The following is a 20,444-nucleotide window of genomic DNA, read 5'->3' as shown; positions in this document are numbered from 1 at the left end:
GCAGGACTAGTCATATCAGCAGATATGGGGGGAGGGGCGGAGGCTGCAGTGAGCAGAGATCATGGCACTGTACTCCAGCCTGAGTGACAGAGCAAGACCCTGAATAAAAAAAAAAATTAAAGAATATTATATATTCTTGAAATTATATAGTGTGTATGGTTGGAATGTTACATACCATTCTTATAGTGTGTAAAGATAGTATAGTATATTTCTTTGATTACATACCTACTGTTTTTTGTTACATGCTATATGATTCCAAGAATATTATATATTCTACATAATCTTAGTATTATTTCAATATTATTATATTATCAATATTATATACTATTAATCTATAACTATATAACATTATATAATATTAATGTTAATACATTATATATTGTTAGAATAATATAGTATATAACATTTTGGGATTGGATATATTTCATAATTCCTTTGAAACCTTTTCAAGTGTCAATAATGTGTTCCTTTACATTGCTATGCAGGATTTTATGGTATGGATATACTATGGCTTGTATACCTTTCACTTATTGGAGAGCATCAGAGTTGTTTCCCCTTTCTGACCATTACAGATGATTATGATGAAGGTTTGTGTCCAGGTTTCATGTGAATATGTCTTCATTTCTCTGGGATGAACGCCTAAGAGTGTGATTGCTGGGTCGTATGATGAGTGTATTGCTTAGTTTTATAACAAATTATCAGACTGTTTTCCAGAATGGCTGTGCCCTTTTGCATTCCCAGCAGTTATGCACAAGTGATCCACTTTCTCCACATTCCTGCCAGCATTTGGTGTTGTCACTATTTTTTATTTTAGCCACTATGGTAGGTATGTAGTGTTATATCATTGTGGTTTTAATTTGCATTTCACTGATGGCCAATTAAGTGGAACATCTTTTAATGTGATTATTTGCCTTTTGTATATTTTATTTGGTGAAATGTCTGTTCATGTTTTTTTGCCCATTTTTTTTTTTTGCCCATTTTTTGCCTGATTGAGATTTTGTTCTTTTTACTGCTGAGTTTTGAGAATTCTTTGTACATACTACATATAAGTTCTTTGTTGGACGTGTGGTTTGCAACTATTTTAGCCCAGCCTGTACTTTAATTTTTCATCTTCTTCACAGATTCTTTTACAAACCAAACTTTTAAATTTTGATGAGGTCCAATTTATCGATTTTTTCATTTGTGGAGTCTGCTTTAGATCTGAAGTCTAAAAATCCCTTTGCGTAGTCCTTGATCTTAAAGATTTTCTCCTATGTTTTTTCCTAAAAATTGTACCATTTTGTTTTACATTTAGATCTGTGATCCATTTTGAGTTAATTTTTATATAAGATGTGAGATAGGAATCAAATGTTTTAAAAATTTTTTTCCCTGTGTGCAGCTTGGTCTTTTTTTCTCTCTTTCTTCTTCTTTTTTTGAGATGAGGTCTCACTGTATTGCCCAGGTTGGACTCTGACTCCTAGGCTCAAGCAATCCTCCTGCCTCCACCCTCCAAAGTACTGGGATTACAGGTGTGAGCCACCGCACCTTGCCATGCAGCTGAATTTTTAATGGTTGCCAATATTCTGTCCTGAAACATATCATAAGTTACTTAAACAGCCATGCTATTGATGAATCTTTAGAATGTCTTCAATATTTTTGCTTTTATAAGTAGCAAAATAAATATTATTGTAGCTAAATCTTTTACTTATCTATGATTGTTTCCTAAGAAGAGTATTACAGAAGTGAAATTACTGAGGCAATTTTTAGGGCATAGGGAACGTATTGCCAAATTGCTCCTCAGCAAGGTTTGTGCCAATGCTGTGTCTCAAGCTGGGTATGAAACAGCCTGTTCTCCTCCAAGCTAGGGACCACCTCCTAGACATAAAACAAAACAAAATCCTTAGTATTTAAATCTGTATTTCTTTGATTACTAAGGGCCAGTATGGGGGCAGCCACAGGGGTATTTTGGGTCCCTGATGCTCCTCTGTTCTTCTGAGGCAGGAATATAGGGTCTGGAGGCAGGGAACCTAAGGCCGATTCATGCTGGACTTCCTAGAACTAAATCAAATGGAAACACTTCGGCTATGACAGTTTACATAGGGCATACACCAAGTAACCAATGAAAACCTCTAGAGTATATTCAAACCCCAGAATATTCTGTAACGGGCTCTTGAGGCCCTATGCTCGACACCCCTATGGGGTGTACTTTCATTTTCAATAAATCTCTGCTTTTGTTGCTTCATTCTCTCCTTGCTTTGTTTGTGTGTTTTGTCCAGTTCTTTGTTCAAGACGCCAAGAACCTGGACACCTTCAACTGGTAACATATTTTGGTGAACCAGCCAGAGGTAAGCCCGAAGTTTGGAATTTATTTTTCTCCTTTCCACTTTCCTTTCTACTCTGTACAAGTGAGTCTCTCTCTCTCTCTCTCTCTCTCTCTCTCTCTCTCTCTTTTTGTTTCCAACTTGGGACGCTTGGTGGGCAGTGCCTAAACACAGAGGCAGCCACAGGCTTCTGGCTGGGGCCACTCTGAAGGGCAATTTTTTATCTTTTCCAGTTGTGGTCCCTGATCCCTACATTTGGTGCAGCTCGGGCAAACTCTCATGAGTTTCAGGCGACTTACACCTTCTTTTCTTATGCGAAATTCTTCCCTTTCCCAATCCACTGGCTAAGGGCAGAGAAACCCACCTAGCCTCCAGCTCCTATCATTAAAGCTCATGGAACAGGAAACATGGGAAAGCATGGCCTTATCAAGTTATAAGGAAGCTAGAAGTCAAGGCCTTAATCCTGGGACAAAAGGAAAGCTCACAGTGGGCCATCGCCTCTGGTGGGAAAACTTGCAAGTGGCACCAGTGCCCACCTAAGGTCAGAGACGTCTGACACTCTAAGATTGGACCCCAAAGGGGGACACTCCGGGAGATCCTCCAGTCCTCAACCTCTCCAAAGCGGACGCCCTTGGCAGAAGTGCTGAGGCCCAGTACTAGGCCCTCTTACGAATTTTCTCTCACAGTTACAATACTGTTTGGCCCCAATCTTGTTTGGAATCTGAAGTTTGCTGTTGAATGGGAAAGTGGGATGGCGTTGCATGTGGCCAGGCTTTTGTGCTGCTGTTCTAAGTAGGGGGGCTGGTTAACCTGTGATGCTCTCCTTTGGTGCTGTTTGGGCCCAGTATTCTTTGGAGTCTGGAGAGGTTTGGCTTTAAAAATCAAACTGCCAAGGAAACTTCTGTACCTGAAATTTTGGTTCACAGCCTTCGTTGGATTACCTATTGGGGCAAAGTGAAACCAGTGAGCTTGTATTGCTATCTCATGGCTAGGATTCCAAGCCATTAGATCTTCATTCATGTGTGTGTATATGTCTAGATATCTTTATTTGTATGTAATTTATTGTTATATGTTGTGTCTATCAGATTGGCTGATAAGTAAAAGAGCGCTAATAAATTAAGCAAATAAGTCCAAGCAATCTTCAAGTTCACGTGGCTTAAGTATAACTTTACAAAACAAGCTGACTTTAAAATAATGGGTAAAATAAAAATAGAAATACCTTCAGAATTGTCAGCGTACATTTTTGTCTGGATTTTATATTTGTCTCTGCTAGATATTTTGAGATGTCAGGGTTTAGCATAGAAGGTTATAAAACTATAAACCCAGCTAAAACAAAATGATCTTGGTTTGTGTGCCTTTTTTTGACAAATGAGAGTAAGTTAGTATTAGCTAAATCTTTTGATTTTGAGTTGTTGGCAAAAATACCCATGTATTTAACTTTGAGGCTCTTACTTAGGTTTAGGTGAGCATTTGATGTTCTCTGGTGATTAAAAACATGGTTAACAAGGAAATAACTAACTTCAAATGATAGTGTCCAATATCTCAGTTTACAGAAGTAATCTAGATAAACTGTTTAAAAATGAGGGAATTGAGTCCATGTACATGGGATAAATGTTTTAGGTAAACTTTTTGCATAAATTAAAATCTTAAGATTATTTTTGATGCTCATTGAATATATGAGTCATTTCCAATTGAGAAAGGGTTATGATACAGGAAAACATGTTTCTAAAATTATGGAATTGTTCTTGTCTATAAATGCCCATAGCTGATGGTTCAGGATTTCTTGCTTTTTAGGGTCTCACTAAAGTTTTAGGTTACTAAACATAAGAATTCTAGTTAACACATAATTCTGTATACAAAATGTGCCCAAAAGGGTTATGTTATTAGTCAGAAAAGAATCATTTTGTCTAATTCAGAAGTTATCTAAAAGTTGGTTCAAATTACAGATTTGAAAAAGTTATTTATGAAACAATGTAGTAAAGAACTAGTAAGTAGGGGGTAAGGGTGTGGAAATGTTTAGATAATAGAATATTATTTAAAACCTGATAGAGAATTGGAGACATTTGGCTAATTAACATTTCATAGTTAAAGCTCTTAGTCTTGATTAAAATAAAACAAATATTGTAAAGAAATGTATTGGCAGTTTGGCAGTTCTTTTTTACATATGGTTAGGCATGAAGCTCGATTTAGTGTGCAGCCAAATTACACATACATGCTTGCATTGCTTCACACTATGTTTACTGTTTTGCATGCATAGTGCTGGCACTGGAGTACCTATTGGTCATGTGCCTAAAGTGAATTTCTTGATTGCACAGGATGTATGATGATATTGGTGAACTTAAGGATATTGAATTGTGTATCAAGAATAAAATATTCATCATGTGGGTTTTTGGGGGCCCTGGGTAACACCATAACCTCCACGGTAGATTGAATAAGAAAAATTCAGGGTTGGTTTCCTGTTTATTTGTTTTTGCTTCTAATTTTCACTTGTTTGCTGCTTATTCTCCTCTGGGCTTTGCTTGTGTATGCATGTATATATAAAACCATGAATATTTTTAGTTTCTAGTGAAAAGGTTTGATTTTATTCTGTGGATAGTTATTTTGTTTTCTATGTGTTTCTAGCAAGTCATCATCGGTTCTATTTAGCTGAAATTCGTAGGCTACCTTTGTCAGGCTTTCAGGAATTAATGGAACATACCAGCTTTTTAATCTTAAACTGACTTTTTAGAGTTAAGCTTCCTGATATGTTAAGTGTGTTGAGCATACTTTCGTAAATAGAATTTGAGTCATATTTCTCTCTCTGCCTAATTTTTCCAAAATTTGTAAACTATTTGCGCATATTCTTAATTCACAGCAATGTGTTTGTTTGCATACAGTTAAGCAGGGCCACTAGGGCCACTCAGAAAGAACTCAGAAGCCTGACATACCGGCAAAAGGGTAAGAATTTCTTACCAGTCAGACTCTGGCTTCTGTCTCTCTGTGCAAACTGGTTAAATAAATGGTAAAAGTCACTGTTTATCTCCTCTGCAAAGTTTTGATTAACACGAAAAAAGAATCCTGAGGCTGGTCTTAAACTGTAGTGAATCCAGTGTGCTTTATGTGTCTTTCTATATTGTTCTGTTATAAAGAGGGGTACCTTAGGATAAAATGTGTGCCTAGGAACCTATAGGCTCACTATTCAAGGCTGCCCAGCAAACTGGTCAGTCATGTCCTTGGGAGCTTGACCTTGCAACCATGTGGCCGTGCTTTCTCTATTCACAATGGTGGCCCAGGTTTAGGGTTCAATTCCTGGCTTAGGGAATGAGTCCTTTATCTTCTGGCTGTCTGTTTATTTATATGTGTTGTGTATGTAATATAAAAGAGCTTTAATTAATTGGTTTAATAATAAGAGTGTTGCGGGAAGTCAGGGACCCTGAACAGAGGGACCGGCTGGAGCCGTGGCAGAGGAACATAAATTGTGAAGATTTCATGGACATTTATCACTTCCCTAATAACACTCTTTTTCTTATGCCTGTCTTACTTTAATCTCTTAATCCTGTTGTCTTTGTAAGCTGAGGATGTACGTCACCTCAGGTCCACTGTGATGATTGTGTTAACTGTATAAATTGATTGTAAAACATGTGTGTTTGAACAATATGAAATTAGTGCACCTTGAAAAAGAAGAGAATAGCAGTAATTTTAGGAAACAAGGGAAGACAACCATAAGGTCTGACTGCCTGCAGGGTCGGGCAAAAAGAGCTATATTTTTCTTCTTGCAGAGAGCCTATTAACAGACATGCAAGTAGGAGAGATATCACTAAATTCTTTTCCTAGCAAGGAATATTGATATTAATACTCTAGGAAGAGAATTGCATTCCTCGGGGGAGGTCTATAAACGGCCACGCTGGGAGTGTCTGTCTTATGTGGCTAAGGACTGAAATACGCCCTGCTCTCCCGCAGTACCCTCAGGCTTATTAGGGTGGGGGTAAAATCCCACCCTGGTAAATTTGAGGTTAGACTTGTTCTCTGCTCTCAAACCCTGTTTTCTGTTGTTTAAGGTGTTTATCAAGACAATACGTGCACAGCCGAACATACACCCTTATCAGGAGTTCCTGATTTTGTCCTTGCCCTTTTCGTCAGAAGCATGTGATCTTTGTTCTCCTTTCTGCCCTTTGAAGCATGTGATCTTTGTGACCTACTCCCTTTTCTTACACCCCCTCCCCTTTTGAAATTCCTAATAAAAACTTGTTGGTTTTGCGGCTCAGGTGGGCATCATGGTCCTGCGGATATGTGATGTCATCCCAGGTGGCCCAGCTGTAAAATTCCTTTATTTGTACTCTTTCTTTTTATTTCTCAGACTGGCCAACACTTAGGGAAAATAGAAAGAACCTATGTTGAAATATTGGGGGTGGGCTCCCCCGATATAGGAGCTTAAATATTTTGTCAGAAAAGTAGAACATGTAATGCATTTTATTTTATTTTATTTTATTTTATTTTATTTTATTTTATTTTTGAGATGGAGTCTCACTCTGTTGCCCAGGCTAGAGTGCAGTGGCATGATCTTGGCTCACTGCAACCTCTCTCTGCCTCCCAGGTTTAAGCGATTCTCCTGTCTCAGCCTCTTGAGTAGCTGGGACTACAAGCATGAGCCACCGTGCCCAGCTAATTATGTATTTTTAGTAGAGAGGAGGTTTCACCATATTTGTCAGGCTGGTCTTGAACTCCTGACCTCAGGTGATCCACCCGCCTGAGCCTCCCAAAGTGCTGGGATTATAGGCATGAGCCACTGCACCTGGCCATTCAATGCCTTTTATTTAGTTCATGTGACTTAAGCAATCTTTGGGAACAAAGACAGTTAGAAAGATTATTGGCAAAATAAAAATATCTTCAAAAAATGTAAACATTTGGCTTAAATTATGCAGGTCAGATACTAGGTTTGCTAAATACTTTAGGTCATAAACTACTTCTCTGACTTTTAAAAATTGTTCAATTTATTTTGGAGCATTATATTCTAGATAAGGCCTGGGAATGTGTGAAATTAGCCATGCCCCCTAGCTATGCAAAGAAGGTTATAAAGAAAAGATATTTTACATACAAAAGGATCTTATATGGTAATTTTTTGTCCTAAAGTAAAATAATTGGTTGTTTAAAAGAGGGATGTTTAGGACAAGTCAGAAAGTCCAAGCATGTCATACATTGTTTGTGAATGACATGAAAGAATTTATGGAAGAGAATTTATGCAAGAAATGTTGTACAATTTAAAGGTGATTAGGCCACCTAAATGCTTCATAAAATGACACCATGACTCTTAATTGTACAACCTGCCTGCTTTACAGCTAGGTAAGACCTGGGACATGCGGAGTTAGACACTGGAAGAAGTCAGACCTTATCTGCACTTCTGTGTGGGTCTTAGGCTCCACTCCTTGTACATAATTAAAATCCTAAACTTACCAAGGTTTTCACCAAAAGTAAAGTTGCAAAGAGTTAACACTGTAACATGTAATCTAGACTACTGAAGAAACTGTTTTACATATAAGGTGTGTAAGAAAAGTAAAATGTGTTTTTGGTAAAAGATTATAAGAAGGCATGGGAATGTGAATTTGGTTTTTTTTTTTTTTTGCCAAGTGTTAAAGAATTATTTTAAGTTAAGATAAAGCTAAAGGTTTGAACAAGTTGTGGAAGGTTTTTAAAAAATAAATATTATAAAAAATTCTGTGTGTGAAATGTTAACATATGTTCCAAAATTGTATGGGATTTCTAAAATTCTAATATATCTGAGTATATGCTATCAATCATAATTATGGTTATTATGTTAACTGATTGTAAACCACAGAAATAACCAAATTTCCTTGTATAAAGCTACTAACCCAAGTAGAACAAAAAATTAATTAAATACCAAGAAAATATTTTGTTGGATTTTCATGTTTAACCAGCTGATACTGAAATTGTTTAGATATATAATTTGAATGAACTCCATGGTCTAAGTCAAATTACTTATGATAATCCATCAATTACCAGTGCTATTCACGTAATTTGAAGAAACAACTGCCATTCAAGAGGATATAAATTTAACTAATCTAAAGTTAACTAAGCATGGACTCATGGAGAACCAGGATGACCACGTTGTCCTTCCTGAGTCCTTCAAGTTTTTATTATTAAAAGTTCTGCATTCCACAACTCATCACGGAAAAGATAAAATGATCCAAATTGAATATATTGGTGTGGTGACTTATAAATTGCTAAAATAGATTATAACCAATGTTTGGTCCCATATTTCTGGGAAAACAATCAAAGCTTCAGGTACATTTGGTCACCTGATGGGCCATTTAAACATTTTATAAAGGAATTTCACTCAATTGTTATTTTCTGTTTTTTGGTTTTTTTGAGACAGAGTCTCTCTCTGCCACCCAGGCTGGAGTGCAGTGGTATGATCTCAGCTCACCGCAACCTCTGTCTCCCAGGCTCAAGGGATTCTCCTGCCTCAGCCTCCCAAGTAGCTGGGATTACAGGCCCGTGCCACCACATCCAGCTAATTTTTGTGTTTTTAATAGAGACAGGGTTTTCACCATGTTGGGCGGGCTGGTCTCAAACTCCTGGCCTCAAGTGATTGGCCCACCTCAGTCTCCCATAGTGTAGGGGTTACAGGCGTGAGCCACTGTGCCCCGCCTAAATTGTTATTTTCAATGCATGTTTTCTGGTTGTATAAAACTTCTCATGCAAGAGAGCTAATGTTATAATAGTAGATTATTATGCTACAGTATATTTTCACCAGGTAAAGAAAGCTTTTTATGGTTTGGATCTTTTGAGAACATCAGAGAAAGACTGCCCCCCATGCTTGTTCGTGTCCCCCACGCTTCTGTGATGCAGCTTGAATATTGCAGGAGTGATTGAATTCAAGGTAACCCAGCTCTTTGCTACCCCAATTTGAGGAGCAAAATACCTTCCCTGCTGACCTACCTTTATGCCTGGGTGCCTCCACATACATAATCAATTTTTTTTTTTTTTTAGATGGAGTCTCCCTCTGTCACCCAGGCTGGAGTGCAGTGGTGTGATCTTGGCTCGCTGTAACCTCTCTCTGCCTCCTGGGTTCAAGCAATTCTCCTATCTCAGCCTCCCAAATAGCTGGGATTACAGGCACGAGGATTTTATTTATTTATTTATTTATTTTGTATTTTTTGTTCTTTTAGTAGAGATGGGATTTCACCATGTTGGCCAGGCTGCTCTTGAATTCTTGATCTCAAGTGATCCGCCGGCCTTGGTCTCCCAAAGTGCTGGGATTACAGACGTGAGCCACAGCACCTGGATGCATAATCAAATACTTTTAGTTAAAGCTCTGAGGTCCATGTTAAAAAGCCAAGGACTCATGAGGGGAATATGCCATGCTGTCATCTGACATGAGCAGTGGCCACGTGATGTTCTTGGTTTTATGCTGTGCTGAGAAGGCTCTGTGGGGACAGGGAGGAGGCCTGGACAGGAAGGTCAGAGGACCCAGGATTTAAACTGGCTGGGTGACCATGAGCGGGTTACCCAAGGAGGAGAAGAATGCAGACTTGGGCTCCTGGGAGCTTTCTCTGATGAGCTTTTGGATCCCAGGGCAGCTGCCCTTGGCCAAGAGAACAACCAAACAGTTGAGACAAGTCTCTGGTCTGGGCTGGAGCCTGCATCAAAGTTGTTGGACTAGCACTCTGGGATTCCGTTTCTGATTCTGTACGGCTAATCTTTTGCTTTCCATTCTCTGCATTGAGCAGTCTATTTGTGGGCTCTGGAACCAGACAGACTTGTTTTTAAAATGTAGAATCTGTCACTTATCAGTTGTGGGATCTTGGGCAAATTACTTAACCTCTCTGAGCTTCCATTTTCTCGTCTGTAAAACAGCTTTATACACAGCAAGAATGAATAAGTCAATACACACAATATCTACATCTCAGCGCCTGGCACTGATAACCTGTCATTTCATTGCAAGTTTTATTTTTATTTCAAAATAGACTCAAATTCCTACATTTCTTCCTATCTCCACTGCTACCATCAAGTCACTCTCATCTCCTTCCTGGTTTATGGCAAGGACTTCCTAATGGATCTCTCTGCTCTGGCACTCACAGCCAGGGCAATCTTTGTAAAGTGTCCCCAGAGCCTGCATCACCTCTGCCTAAAGGCCTCTAACTGGCTTCCTGCTGTGACTGGAGTAAAATCCACAGCCCTGACAGTGGCCTATCCAGCCAGCCTTGCTGCCCTCAATTCTCCCCTCAAGCCCCAACCAGCCTCGCGTCCTGTCTGAGCAAGTCAAGCTCACTCACTCATTGAGGTCTTTGCACTGAGATTCCCTCTCTTGGAAAAGGTTCCTCAGGTTCCTGCAGGTTTGGCTACCTCCCTTTGTTCAAGTCTCAGCTCAATGTGAGAGTAGCACCCAGCCATGTCACCTCTGCTGGCACCTCTGGCACCTCTACTGTGCTCCCATTTGCCCTCTTCATAGCATTGACCATCTTCTCACTTACTTAGATGCCCAGCCACCCGTTTATCATCGGCCCTCCCTGTAGATGGCCACCACCATGACAGCAGGGACCAAGGAGGTCTGTGGTCATGGCTCTTTCCCCAGTACTTGTCTCTGGGTCTGGACGCAGGAGACCCTCTGAACTACTTATTGAATTTTATTTTATTTTATTTTTAAAATATTTATTTATTTATTTTAGAGACAGGGTCACTACCTTGCCCGGGCTGGTCTTGAACTCCTGGACTAAAGCAATTCTCCCATCTCAGCCTCCAGAAGTTCTGGGATTACAGGCATGAGCCACCAGGCCCAGCCTACTGAATAAACATTATTTTTTAAATTCTATAAAACACCAGGTTGAAAGTTCTTTTATCAGAGGGGAAGATGTGAAAGCGATGGAGTCTTTCTTTGGTGGCTGCTGAAAACCGCTGCTCGTCAGACTTCTGCCTCTGAGCTTGCCCTCTGCTTTCCTCTTGTGGGGACCCCTCTAAACCCCTGCCTGTGTATAGAGAGACAAGCCCGGCACAGGGCAGGAAGAAAGGGAGCAATGGGCGGGCGGAGAAAGGAACGGGAGTGTCTCAGGCAGCGCCCTCTGGTGGGCACAAACTTCATGACAAGTTGGAGACCTGGAATCCCTGTCCACACTCTGCCCGCAACTCCATTCTTGCAAGGTTTCCCTTGCAAACCATTCTTGCAAGGTTTGCCCCTTTGTCAGATGGGAACTCAAGCTCGTGCCCTACCTATGCAGTCACTTTCCACCTTGTATTGCAGTTATCTGGCTCTCCCATGGGATGGAAAGTCACTGGGGCCAGTGCTGGCTCTGGTCCATCTCTGGGAGCCCCATGGCTAGGACTGTGGTGTCTGCCAAACATACGGCTCTCACGTGTATGTGGGGACGAATCCTGCACACTAAGACCCAGGGGCCTACTCTCTGGTCTGCCCTAATCCTTTGAGTCACTCAGCATGCTGTTGGCTTTGTCTCAGAGTTTTATTATTCTTGTCATCTCTCACCCCATCCCATAGAGAAAGGGCTTCCCACCAAATGATTTAGCCTCCTGCCAGGGCTAAGCAGGCTCCTCTGGCAGGTCTACCAATCAAGTTATTATATGCAACCTTTTTTTCTTCTTTCTTTTCTTCCTTCTCTCTCTCTCCTTCTTTCCTTCCTTCCTTCCCTCTCCTTCTTTCCTTCCTTCCTTCCTTCCTTCTTTCCTTCCTTCCTTCTTTTCTTCCTTCCTTCCTTCCCTCTCCTTCCTTCCTTCCTTCCTTCCTTCCTTCCTTCCTTCCTTCCTTCCTTCCTTTTTCTTCTCCTTTCAACTCAAATCACTCTGTGGAGAGCAGGAAGCAGACATAATTTGGGACAGGGCCTCTGAGTATAAGTCCCAGGCCCTGCCACCTACTCTCTGGACATCATTCTCCTTGACTGTGAAATGTGCTGATGCTAAGCCCTGCCGTGCTGTCCTCACAGGAAGGCTACACAGAGCAAATGAGGTGTGGTATGAAATGGAAGATCCATGTCAACTTTAAAGTGTGGCCCAAACCTGTTTTTGCAGTAAGATCATCTGGATTTGCTTGTTGTAAAAAACTGAAAACTATGACTCCCTACCCTCACCCTACATATGGGAAAGTTTTAAAAGTATGTGACATTGAAGTCAAATTCTGGAACATTTGGGAAAAAATGAGATTTCTGGGCCTTTCTGTTGCTTGGTGAAGACTTGTGCTTTGAACCACGCTGCAGGCAGCACGGAGCTGGCCCCAACCTCTTCCGTCGTCACAGGGCATCATAGGCTCTCCCAGCCGAAGGAGCCTCAGGATCTCCTAGGCTGCCTCGTCTTATGGCTGGGGAAGAAAGCAGGCTCAGAGAGGTGAGACTCACCTCTCCATAGGCAGTGGGGCTTCGGTGGGCTGAGTGAGGCAGGGCACAGACTTAGTCACCAGCAAGATTCGGAGCAGAAGTGGGTCCTGGTCAAGGAGTGGAGAGACAGAGGTGGAGCCTCACAGGGGCTCCTACCCTAGCCCAGCTCCAAGCCTGTCTGAGCACACACCTGCTGCTGTGAGGAGGGGAAGAAGAGGGAGCAGGGAATGGGGGTTTCCCTTGCAGAGGAACTGGAACAAACGCTGGAAGTCTCAAGAGCTGGTTTCTTGGTGGTTTCTTCCGCGAGCTTGCTGTGCAGCCTTGGAAGGGCCACTTACTCTCTCTGGTCCTTCATTTCACTATCAGTAAAATGGATATAACAGACCCATTTATTAATCCTACAGATATGAATTGACAACCAGCTATGTGCTGGGCGGCAGCCTAGGTGATGTGGACCCTGTGGGGAGCAAGGCAGGAACAGTTCCTGCCTCTGGGGAAAAATAAACACAAAGTAAATGTGATGAGCATCACTCTGAAGGGTAGACCAGGTACTGGGCTGGCACAGACGAGGAGCATCTAACTTTGCCTGTTGTAGGATGGGGGGAGGTGGTCAGGGAGGGCTTCCCAGAAGAGGTGGCATGGTAGCTGAGGCAGGAAGGATGAATGGGAGCTAATCAGGCTGGTGGGTGCGAGGATAGGGAAGCATTCATTCCTCCCCCTCTCCTCTTCTACCCTTGAGGTCACCTTTCTTTAAAACATGTTAGCAAAGGACGTCTGTGTAGTCACTCCTGAGGTCTGCTCAGAATCCAGACTCACTCCTACACGCCCAGCATGCACCCATTCTGTCCCCTCCCTGCCAGCCTCACGTGTCTGAGCAGGATGTCGAATGTTACTGGTGGGTGGGGCAAGTCCAGGAATGACAGTGTTTGTGTCTGTGTGTGGGGAGAGTATTTAAAGCCTGCTTTAAGTATGACTTTGCCCACAGTCTGCGGGAAGCGCCCAAAAGCTACGCCTTTCCCAGGGTCCCCTGGGAGTGCTGGTCTGTCCCCTCCACCTCTTCCCCTCTGAGCAGCTTCCACCTGCTTCCACACAGTGACTGGCCTCATTTAGCTTCAGTTCCCTCCTGGGAGTCCCTTAGTCTGAAGGAAACACGACAGTGAGCCGGGCGTGGTGGCTCATGCCTGTAATCCCAGCACTTTGGGAGGCCGAGGCGGGCGGATCACCTGAGGTCAGGAATTCGAGACCAGCCTGGCCAACATGGTGAAACCCCTTCTCTACTAAAGTACGGAAATTGCCGGGCATGGTGGTGGGTGCCTGTAATGTCAGCTACTTGGGAGGCTAAGACAGAAGAATCGCTTGAACCCGGGAGGCGGAGGTTGCAGTGGGCTGAAATCATGCCATTGCACTCTGGGAAACAAGAGTAAACTCTGTCTTAAAAAAAAAAAAAAAGACCACGCATGGTGGCTCACACCTATAATCGCAGCACTTTGGGAGGCTTAGGGCAGTGGATCACGAGGTCAAGAGATCGAGACCATCCTGGCCAAAATGGTGAAATCCCATCTCTACTAAAAATACAAAAATTAGCTGGGCGTAGTGGCATGTGCCTGTAGTCCCAGCTATTCGGGAGGCTGAGGCAGGAGAATTGCTTGAACCCAGGAGGCGGAGGTTGCAGTGAGCCCAGATTGTACCACTGCATTCCAGCCTGGTGCCAGAGCAAGACTCCGTCTCAAAAAACAAACAAACAAACAACAACAACAACAAATAAGACAGTGAATTCAGGTCTTTATTCTTCCTGATCCCAGCAGCAGGTGGGGAGAAGGGACCCATGGAGAGTCTAAGAGGGAGAGGTGGGTCTGTCCAGGGACTGGGGAGGAGTACGGGAGGAGCGTGCGAGGTTACCAGGAGGGGCCATGCCTGCTGGGTGGTCTTGAGACAAGAATGTAAGATGTGCTCAGAGCAGCCCCTCATACGCTTTCAAACACCAGGCAGCGTGCTTCCTTCAACCGCCCCTCTCTGCCTGCTCCCCTCAGCTGGGCTGTCGTCAAGGAGGGTGGATTTTTCATTTGGCATCTTTTCTGCATCTTCAGCTGCCCATGTCCCAGGGCTCCAGTGAGGTTAGCAAGCAGGGAGGAGAGGGGAAATGTGGCTGGGGGAGGTGGAGGCTGTGGCTTTTGCTGTTTCAGTCATCTATTGCCTTATAAGAAACCACTGCAAAGCACGAAGGCTTAGAACAACCACCATTTTATTTACTCATGACTCTGCAACCAGGGCTGGGCTGGGCTGGTTGGTTCGGCTGGGTTTGTTGTGGTCACTCATGAGCGTGAAGCTGGTGGCACAGCTGGGGCCTGAAGTCTGCTGGGATATTGGAAGTTTGAACTTTTCTTTCTCTTTGTAGTCTTAGAACTGGCACTGAACCAGTTCTGCATTGCACTGATTAAAGTCACATTCCAGCCCAGACTCAAGAGGAGTACAAATACAATAGTGTAAATCCTCAGAGGTGTGGGTTCACTGGAGTCATGAATAGAAAAGGATATCACATCAGTTGGTGGAGAAGGCAGCATATGTGTGAATAAAACGCCCTACCCTTCAACTACCTTCTCTATGGATCTCTATGGATGCCTCTAGCATCATGGTCTTAACAACTGTTATATCAACACACTACCTTAAAAACATTTTTTAGGGTATAACACATTTTGAGAGCATGCTCAGGTACCTCTTGCACCCCATTAGTTAGAAAATGCCCCACTCCCGCATCCAACCCAGATATCTCATCTCTATCCCCTCATCACACTCTTGGTATCCTGAGTCCTTGCCTATCTAGGAGAGGCCTTGGACAACAATCATAGCTTAAGCCAAAGGGAAATGGTGGCACTGAAGGCAGAGACTGAGGCTATTAGGGAGAGTAAGAAGAGTGGAAGGTTTTTCTCTCCATCTCTCAAATCACAGCAGGTCAGTGACTGCCATCTGTGATGCAGGCCTGGGGAAACAGTGGCAAACCTGCCTCAGGAAACGGGCATGAGGACATTTCCTAAGCACTGTGTCTTTAAGAGTGTTGGGCCAGAAGGCGGCTGTGTGGCTGGGTGGTGTTGAAATGTACTGGGGCACAGGGTAGGACGTCTTTTTAAACAAATTCTTAAGCATAACAGCTTCCATGATATCACCCTCTGGGAGCTGATGGCCACTAAAGAAACCCTGGTTGAGAATATCTTGAGCCACAGAAAACTTATAAGTTTGACTAAAAGAATTTTCAAAACAAATAAATCATGTGATGTCTATGAACACTTATCATACACAGAGCACTCTTCTCAGGGTTTTAGGAGCATTAGCTTATTTTCAACAACTGCCCTGTGAGGTAGCTACTAGACTTCCATTTACAGATGTGGAACTGAGGGTGAACGAGGGGCTGAGCAGCTCACCCCGGGACACCCAGCTGTGAGTGGCAGGGCCAGGCTTGAGCCCAGGCAACCTCCCTTTGGAGCCTGTGCCTTGGCTACTAGTTACACTGCCCTAAGAAGTCCCCGCCTCGGGCCTTCACCTGATTAGGGAACCTGGCTTTTTACAGCCAAAAGCCGGGCTCTTTGCCTTTCTTAACCTGAGCAAGAGGGCTGGCACCTCCATTCATCCCTTCACTTTGGAAAAGTTGTTGCTTCTGAGGCTCAGCTAATTAGAAAATTGTTCCTGAGTTGATACTTCTGGTAAAAGACTAGTTTCTCTTTTTCTGTGTCTTCCTGTATCATGTATATATTATTTCTGTGTCTTCCTGTGTCATATATGCAATTATTTATATGTTACATATACATATGTTCATATATAAAGAAACATGGCAGGGCACAGTGGCTCACGTATGTAATCTCAATACTTTGGGAGGCTGAAGTGGGAGGATTTCTTGAGCTCAGGAGTTCAAGACCAACCTAGGCAACAAAATGAGACTTTGTCTACTAAAAAATAAAATATTAGCTGAGCATGGTGATGCAAGCCCATAGTCCCAGTTACTCGGGAGGCTGAGGCAGGAGGCTTGCTTGTGCAAGGGAGATTGGCTACAGTGAGCTATGATTACACCACTGCACTCCAGCCTGGGTGACAGAATGAGAGCCTGAAAAAAGAAAAGGAAGGAAGGAAGGAAGGAAGGAAGGAAGGAAGGAAGAAAGGAAGAAAGGAAGGAGGGAAGGAGGGAAGGAGGGAAGGAGGGAAGGAGGGAGGGACGGAGGGAGGGAGGGAGGGAAGGAAGGAAGGAAGGAAGGAAGGAAGGAAGGAAGGAAGGAAGGAAGGAAGGAAGGAAAGATAGAAGGAAGGAAGGAAGACAAAAAGAAACATAAATGTGTTTGTACCTCCAGTTCAGAACACTTTGACTATCTAATGGATATGCAAAAGAAAATAATAAATTGCTTTGGGAACTAAAGAATAAACACACAGGAATTTCCCTCCAAGCTCAACAAACACAATAATCCCTGTAGACAGAACCACTAGTACTTAAATAAATAAAGAGAAGAATAAACACAGGGCATGTGACTTAACTGGATAGACATTTGCTGTCGTTAGAAGCTGAGCTATGGACTGACATTGGGTATTGATGCACAGAGCAAGTATAATTGCAATTAGCTACCAGTGAACACTGGGCACTGATATACAGTGAACACTGCCTCCAACAGACATTTTCCCTTTGTGGATATTGGTCATTGGTGGAAGCTATCATTCATATGATAAACATTAGATATCAACCAATATTTGCACCCTGGTGAACGTTAGCCAACAAGGAACGCTGAACATTGATGGGCAAGGTCCTATTAGCCTATGATGACCTCTGTCATCATAGACATTGCCCTTGGTGGAGATTAGGTATGCGTGGGCGTTAGCACTGGTGGACTTTAAATTCTGTAAGCACATAAAGTGAGCAAGGGGTAGGCCTCTGCTCACCATATTCCTGGCAGTCCAGAGAAACAGCTCATGAGCTGGTTTGGTGGCAGCTGGATGGTAGAATCTACCTCTTTAGCCGCCTTTTCCCTCTGAAAGCCTTTTGGCCATGACAATTTGGGGAAACCAGGGGGTTGTGTGATAACAACAGAGGGACATTTCTGAATTTGGAAGAGTCTCATTGGCTCCCTGAACTACAGAGGGATTGGATTACACACAAATCTACACCTACTCTCTTCTGCCATCCTGACCAACACTGTCTGGGTGTTTGCCCCTCCTTTAGAAATGAGATAATCAAATCGCAGTAGGGCTGGCTTCTTGGGAAGTGAAACCATAGAAGGACCCTGTGCTTGGCTTAATGCTCTGTTCTTGTCATCTTGAAATCCTAATAACTTCGAACAAGGGGCCCTACATTTTCATTTTATACTGGGTCCCACAAATCACACAGGCAGTTCTGAAGCACAGAATCCTGGCCATGGACCATGGTAACTTACTCGTCTCTGGGCCTCAGTTTCCCCATCTGTGAAAAGGGGCCAGGAGAGAAAGGACTTTAACTTTGAACTTCGGCTTTTTATGCTCTAAGATCTAGAATCAACAGTCTGATTGGAGCTATGTAGAACTGCATTAACTTCTCCAATTTATTTGAAAATGAAAAAGCAATGGAATCCCAGTGCTTTCTGGTCTCTCAGTGCACCTCTACCCTCTCTGATTCATGGGGTTTACGCATCTGGCCCGGCCCCTGGGGTAGGACAAGGAAGAATGTGAGAATTGCCATCTGACAGATAAAGCCTGGCCTATGCCGGTTTCTTCATCTGTATGGTGACAAAAAACCTGGTGCAGTTGTGAGGAGATGATGGCATGTACCCAAAGCATGAGGAACACATAACCATAGCTGGCCGCTGCATTATTATGAAAGGCGGAAAGAGATTGGTGACCCTGCTGACCCAGGGTGGTGAGCTGGGCCAGAGCTGACGGTGAGTACCTACTCCATGACCCTGTGGATTACCGGGTGTTGTTCTGTGATTCTACAGTCCCAGAACTTTACAAAATTCTTCAGTTCTGAGTGACAGTTATAAAAACGGACTCAGACTACATGGCTCTGTAATCTACTTCATAACGCTATGAAGCTGAGCTCACGAGTTCAAAACCAGCCTGGGCAACAAAACGAGATCTTAAAATATTAGCTGAGCATGGTGACACAAGCCTGTAGTCCCAACTACTTGGGGGGCTCTATGAAGTTGGATGAGGGCAGGAAAGAGCGCTTACAGGCTGTCATTTTGTGCCAGGCACACAGTACTTGGTTCTCTACAAATGTTACTTCATTTCTTCTTCATACAGTCCTGTGGAGGGAGCTATTTTCCCTTCCTTCCTTCCTTCCTTTCTCTCTCCCTCCCACCCTTCCTTTTTATTTCAGGGTCTAGCTCTGTCACTCAGGCTGGAGTGCAGTGGCACAATCTCAGCTCACGGCAGCCTCAACCTCCCAGGATCAAGGAGATATTTCCCCTTTCTTTCTCTTTCTTTTTTGTCTTTCTTTTTCTCTCTTTTCTTTCTTTCTTTTTTTTTTAAACAGGGTCTAGCTCTGTCGCCCAACCTCCCAGGTTCAAGCCATCCTCCCACTTTAGCCTCCCAAGCAGCTGGGACTACAGGCGTCATCACCATGCCCGGTTAATTTTTAAATTTTTAAATTATGTTGCGCAGGCTAGTCTTAGTTTTGAACTCCTGAGCTCAAGCGATCCTCCTGCCTCAGCCTCCCAAAGTGCTCGGATTACAGGCAGGAGCCGTCTTGCCCGGCCTTGAGGGGGATATTTTCATCCCTATTTTCCAGGTTCAGAGAAATAAAGCGACCTGGTCAAAAATCACACAATTGGTTAGTGATGAACCCAAGATTTCAACCCTTTTCTGTGAATTCCAAAACGGATTCTTTGCACTAATTTTCCTGATTGTGTAAGATTCGAAGGCCCTCGCCCTAAGCACTAGGGTTCCTGGAGGGTGGAGTACAGCAGGGCGAGGGTAGTCTGGCGGGCGGGGAGGGACTGGCCTCATAAAGCAAACAGCTCAGCCCACTTTGTTCTGCAGCCGCCCTGGGCCTGGCTCCTGGCCCTGGGGGGACCTGGGGTGTCTGGCCATGCGTGAGCACGAGGTGGCGCTGCGGGCCGGGAGTCTCCGCAAGGGGAAGGAGGGGCGCGGGGACTCCCGGGGCGGCTAGGCCCGCCGGGGCTTCCACTCTCCTTATGGCTGGCAGGAGGCCACGGTTGCAGGGTGCAGGGCAGAATCCCCACCGGGAAGGACGAGCCCGCCCAGCGTGATGGCATCCACGCCCATGCTCTCACTGGGCCTTCACCCTGCCCCGTTTTGCAGAGACGAAGCTGCAGCTCGCCGGAGGTGACCTGCTCCAGAACTGATTGCCGCAGAAGCCCCCTCCTTCCCTTCGCTGCCTCCGCACGCTTCGGCCCTGTGTTTAAGGCCTTTTTGCTCCATGGCCCTCCCTCAAGGACTCCTTCCACAAGCAGGGACTTGGGAAGACCCTGACCCAGTGGGTGAAAGTACCGTGATCCCTACCTCCATCTGAAGCCTCTCTTGTCCCAGGAAATGTGGGGGAGGTGAAGAACAAACAGGAGGACTGTGGGGGCCCGGGGTCTCACCCTGACCTCCCTCTCCCCCACACCTCCCCGCGCCACGCCTCAGCCCTTTCCTACCTTGACGGCTGAGTGCCAGCCTCGGACCCAGGGCCTCAGGTTGATACTTCTCCCTGGGGAGGCCTGATTACAAGATGGGCAAGCTCCCTACCAGTGCATATGGCCTGAATGTTCCGGGCACAGAGTAGGTATCAGGAAAAACCTGCCATTGGTGATGATGGTAGACATTCCCTGTAGACTGGCCAGTTAGAAGGAAGAACTTGGTGACAGCAGAGCCACCC

At 44.0% G+C, this 20,444-nt stretch overlaps 1 long non-coding RNA gene across 4 annotated transcripts in view; it reads left to right on the top strand.

The window, feature by feature from the left end:
* The window catches only part of LOC106993392 (uncharacterized), a 42,434-nt gene that overhangs the window by 5,792 nt on the left and 16,198 nt on the right, over window positions 1-20,444 (top strand). For 2 of the 4 annotated variants that reach the window (XR_013404190.1, XR_001439618.3), the window contains 3 exons: window positions 486-587; window positions 2,256-2,324; window positions 2,534-4,432. This is a non-coding gene — a long non-coding RNA (uncharacterized LOC106993392). Of the gene's footprint in view, window positions 1-485; window positions 588-2,255; window positions 2,325-2,533; window positions 4,433-6,337; window positions 8,268-20,444 lie in introns of those variants that run through there. The other 2 variants (XR_013404191.1, XR_013404192.1) reach the window with 2 other exon arrangements.

Source organism: Macaca mulatta, chromosome 14 (genome assembly GCF_049350105.2).
Source record: "Macaca mulatta isolate MMU2019108-1 chromosome 14, T2T-MMU8v2.0, whole genome shotgun sequence".
NCBI classification, from domain to species: Eukaryota; Metazoa; Chordata; class Mammalia; order Primates; family Cercopithecidae; genus Macaca; species Macaca mulatta.
This window is presented reverse-complemented; position numbering and strand designations above follow the sequence as displayed.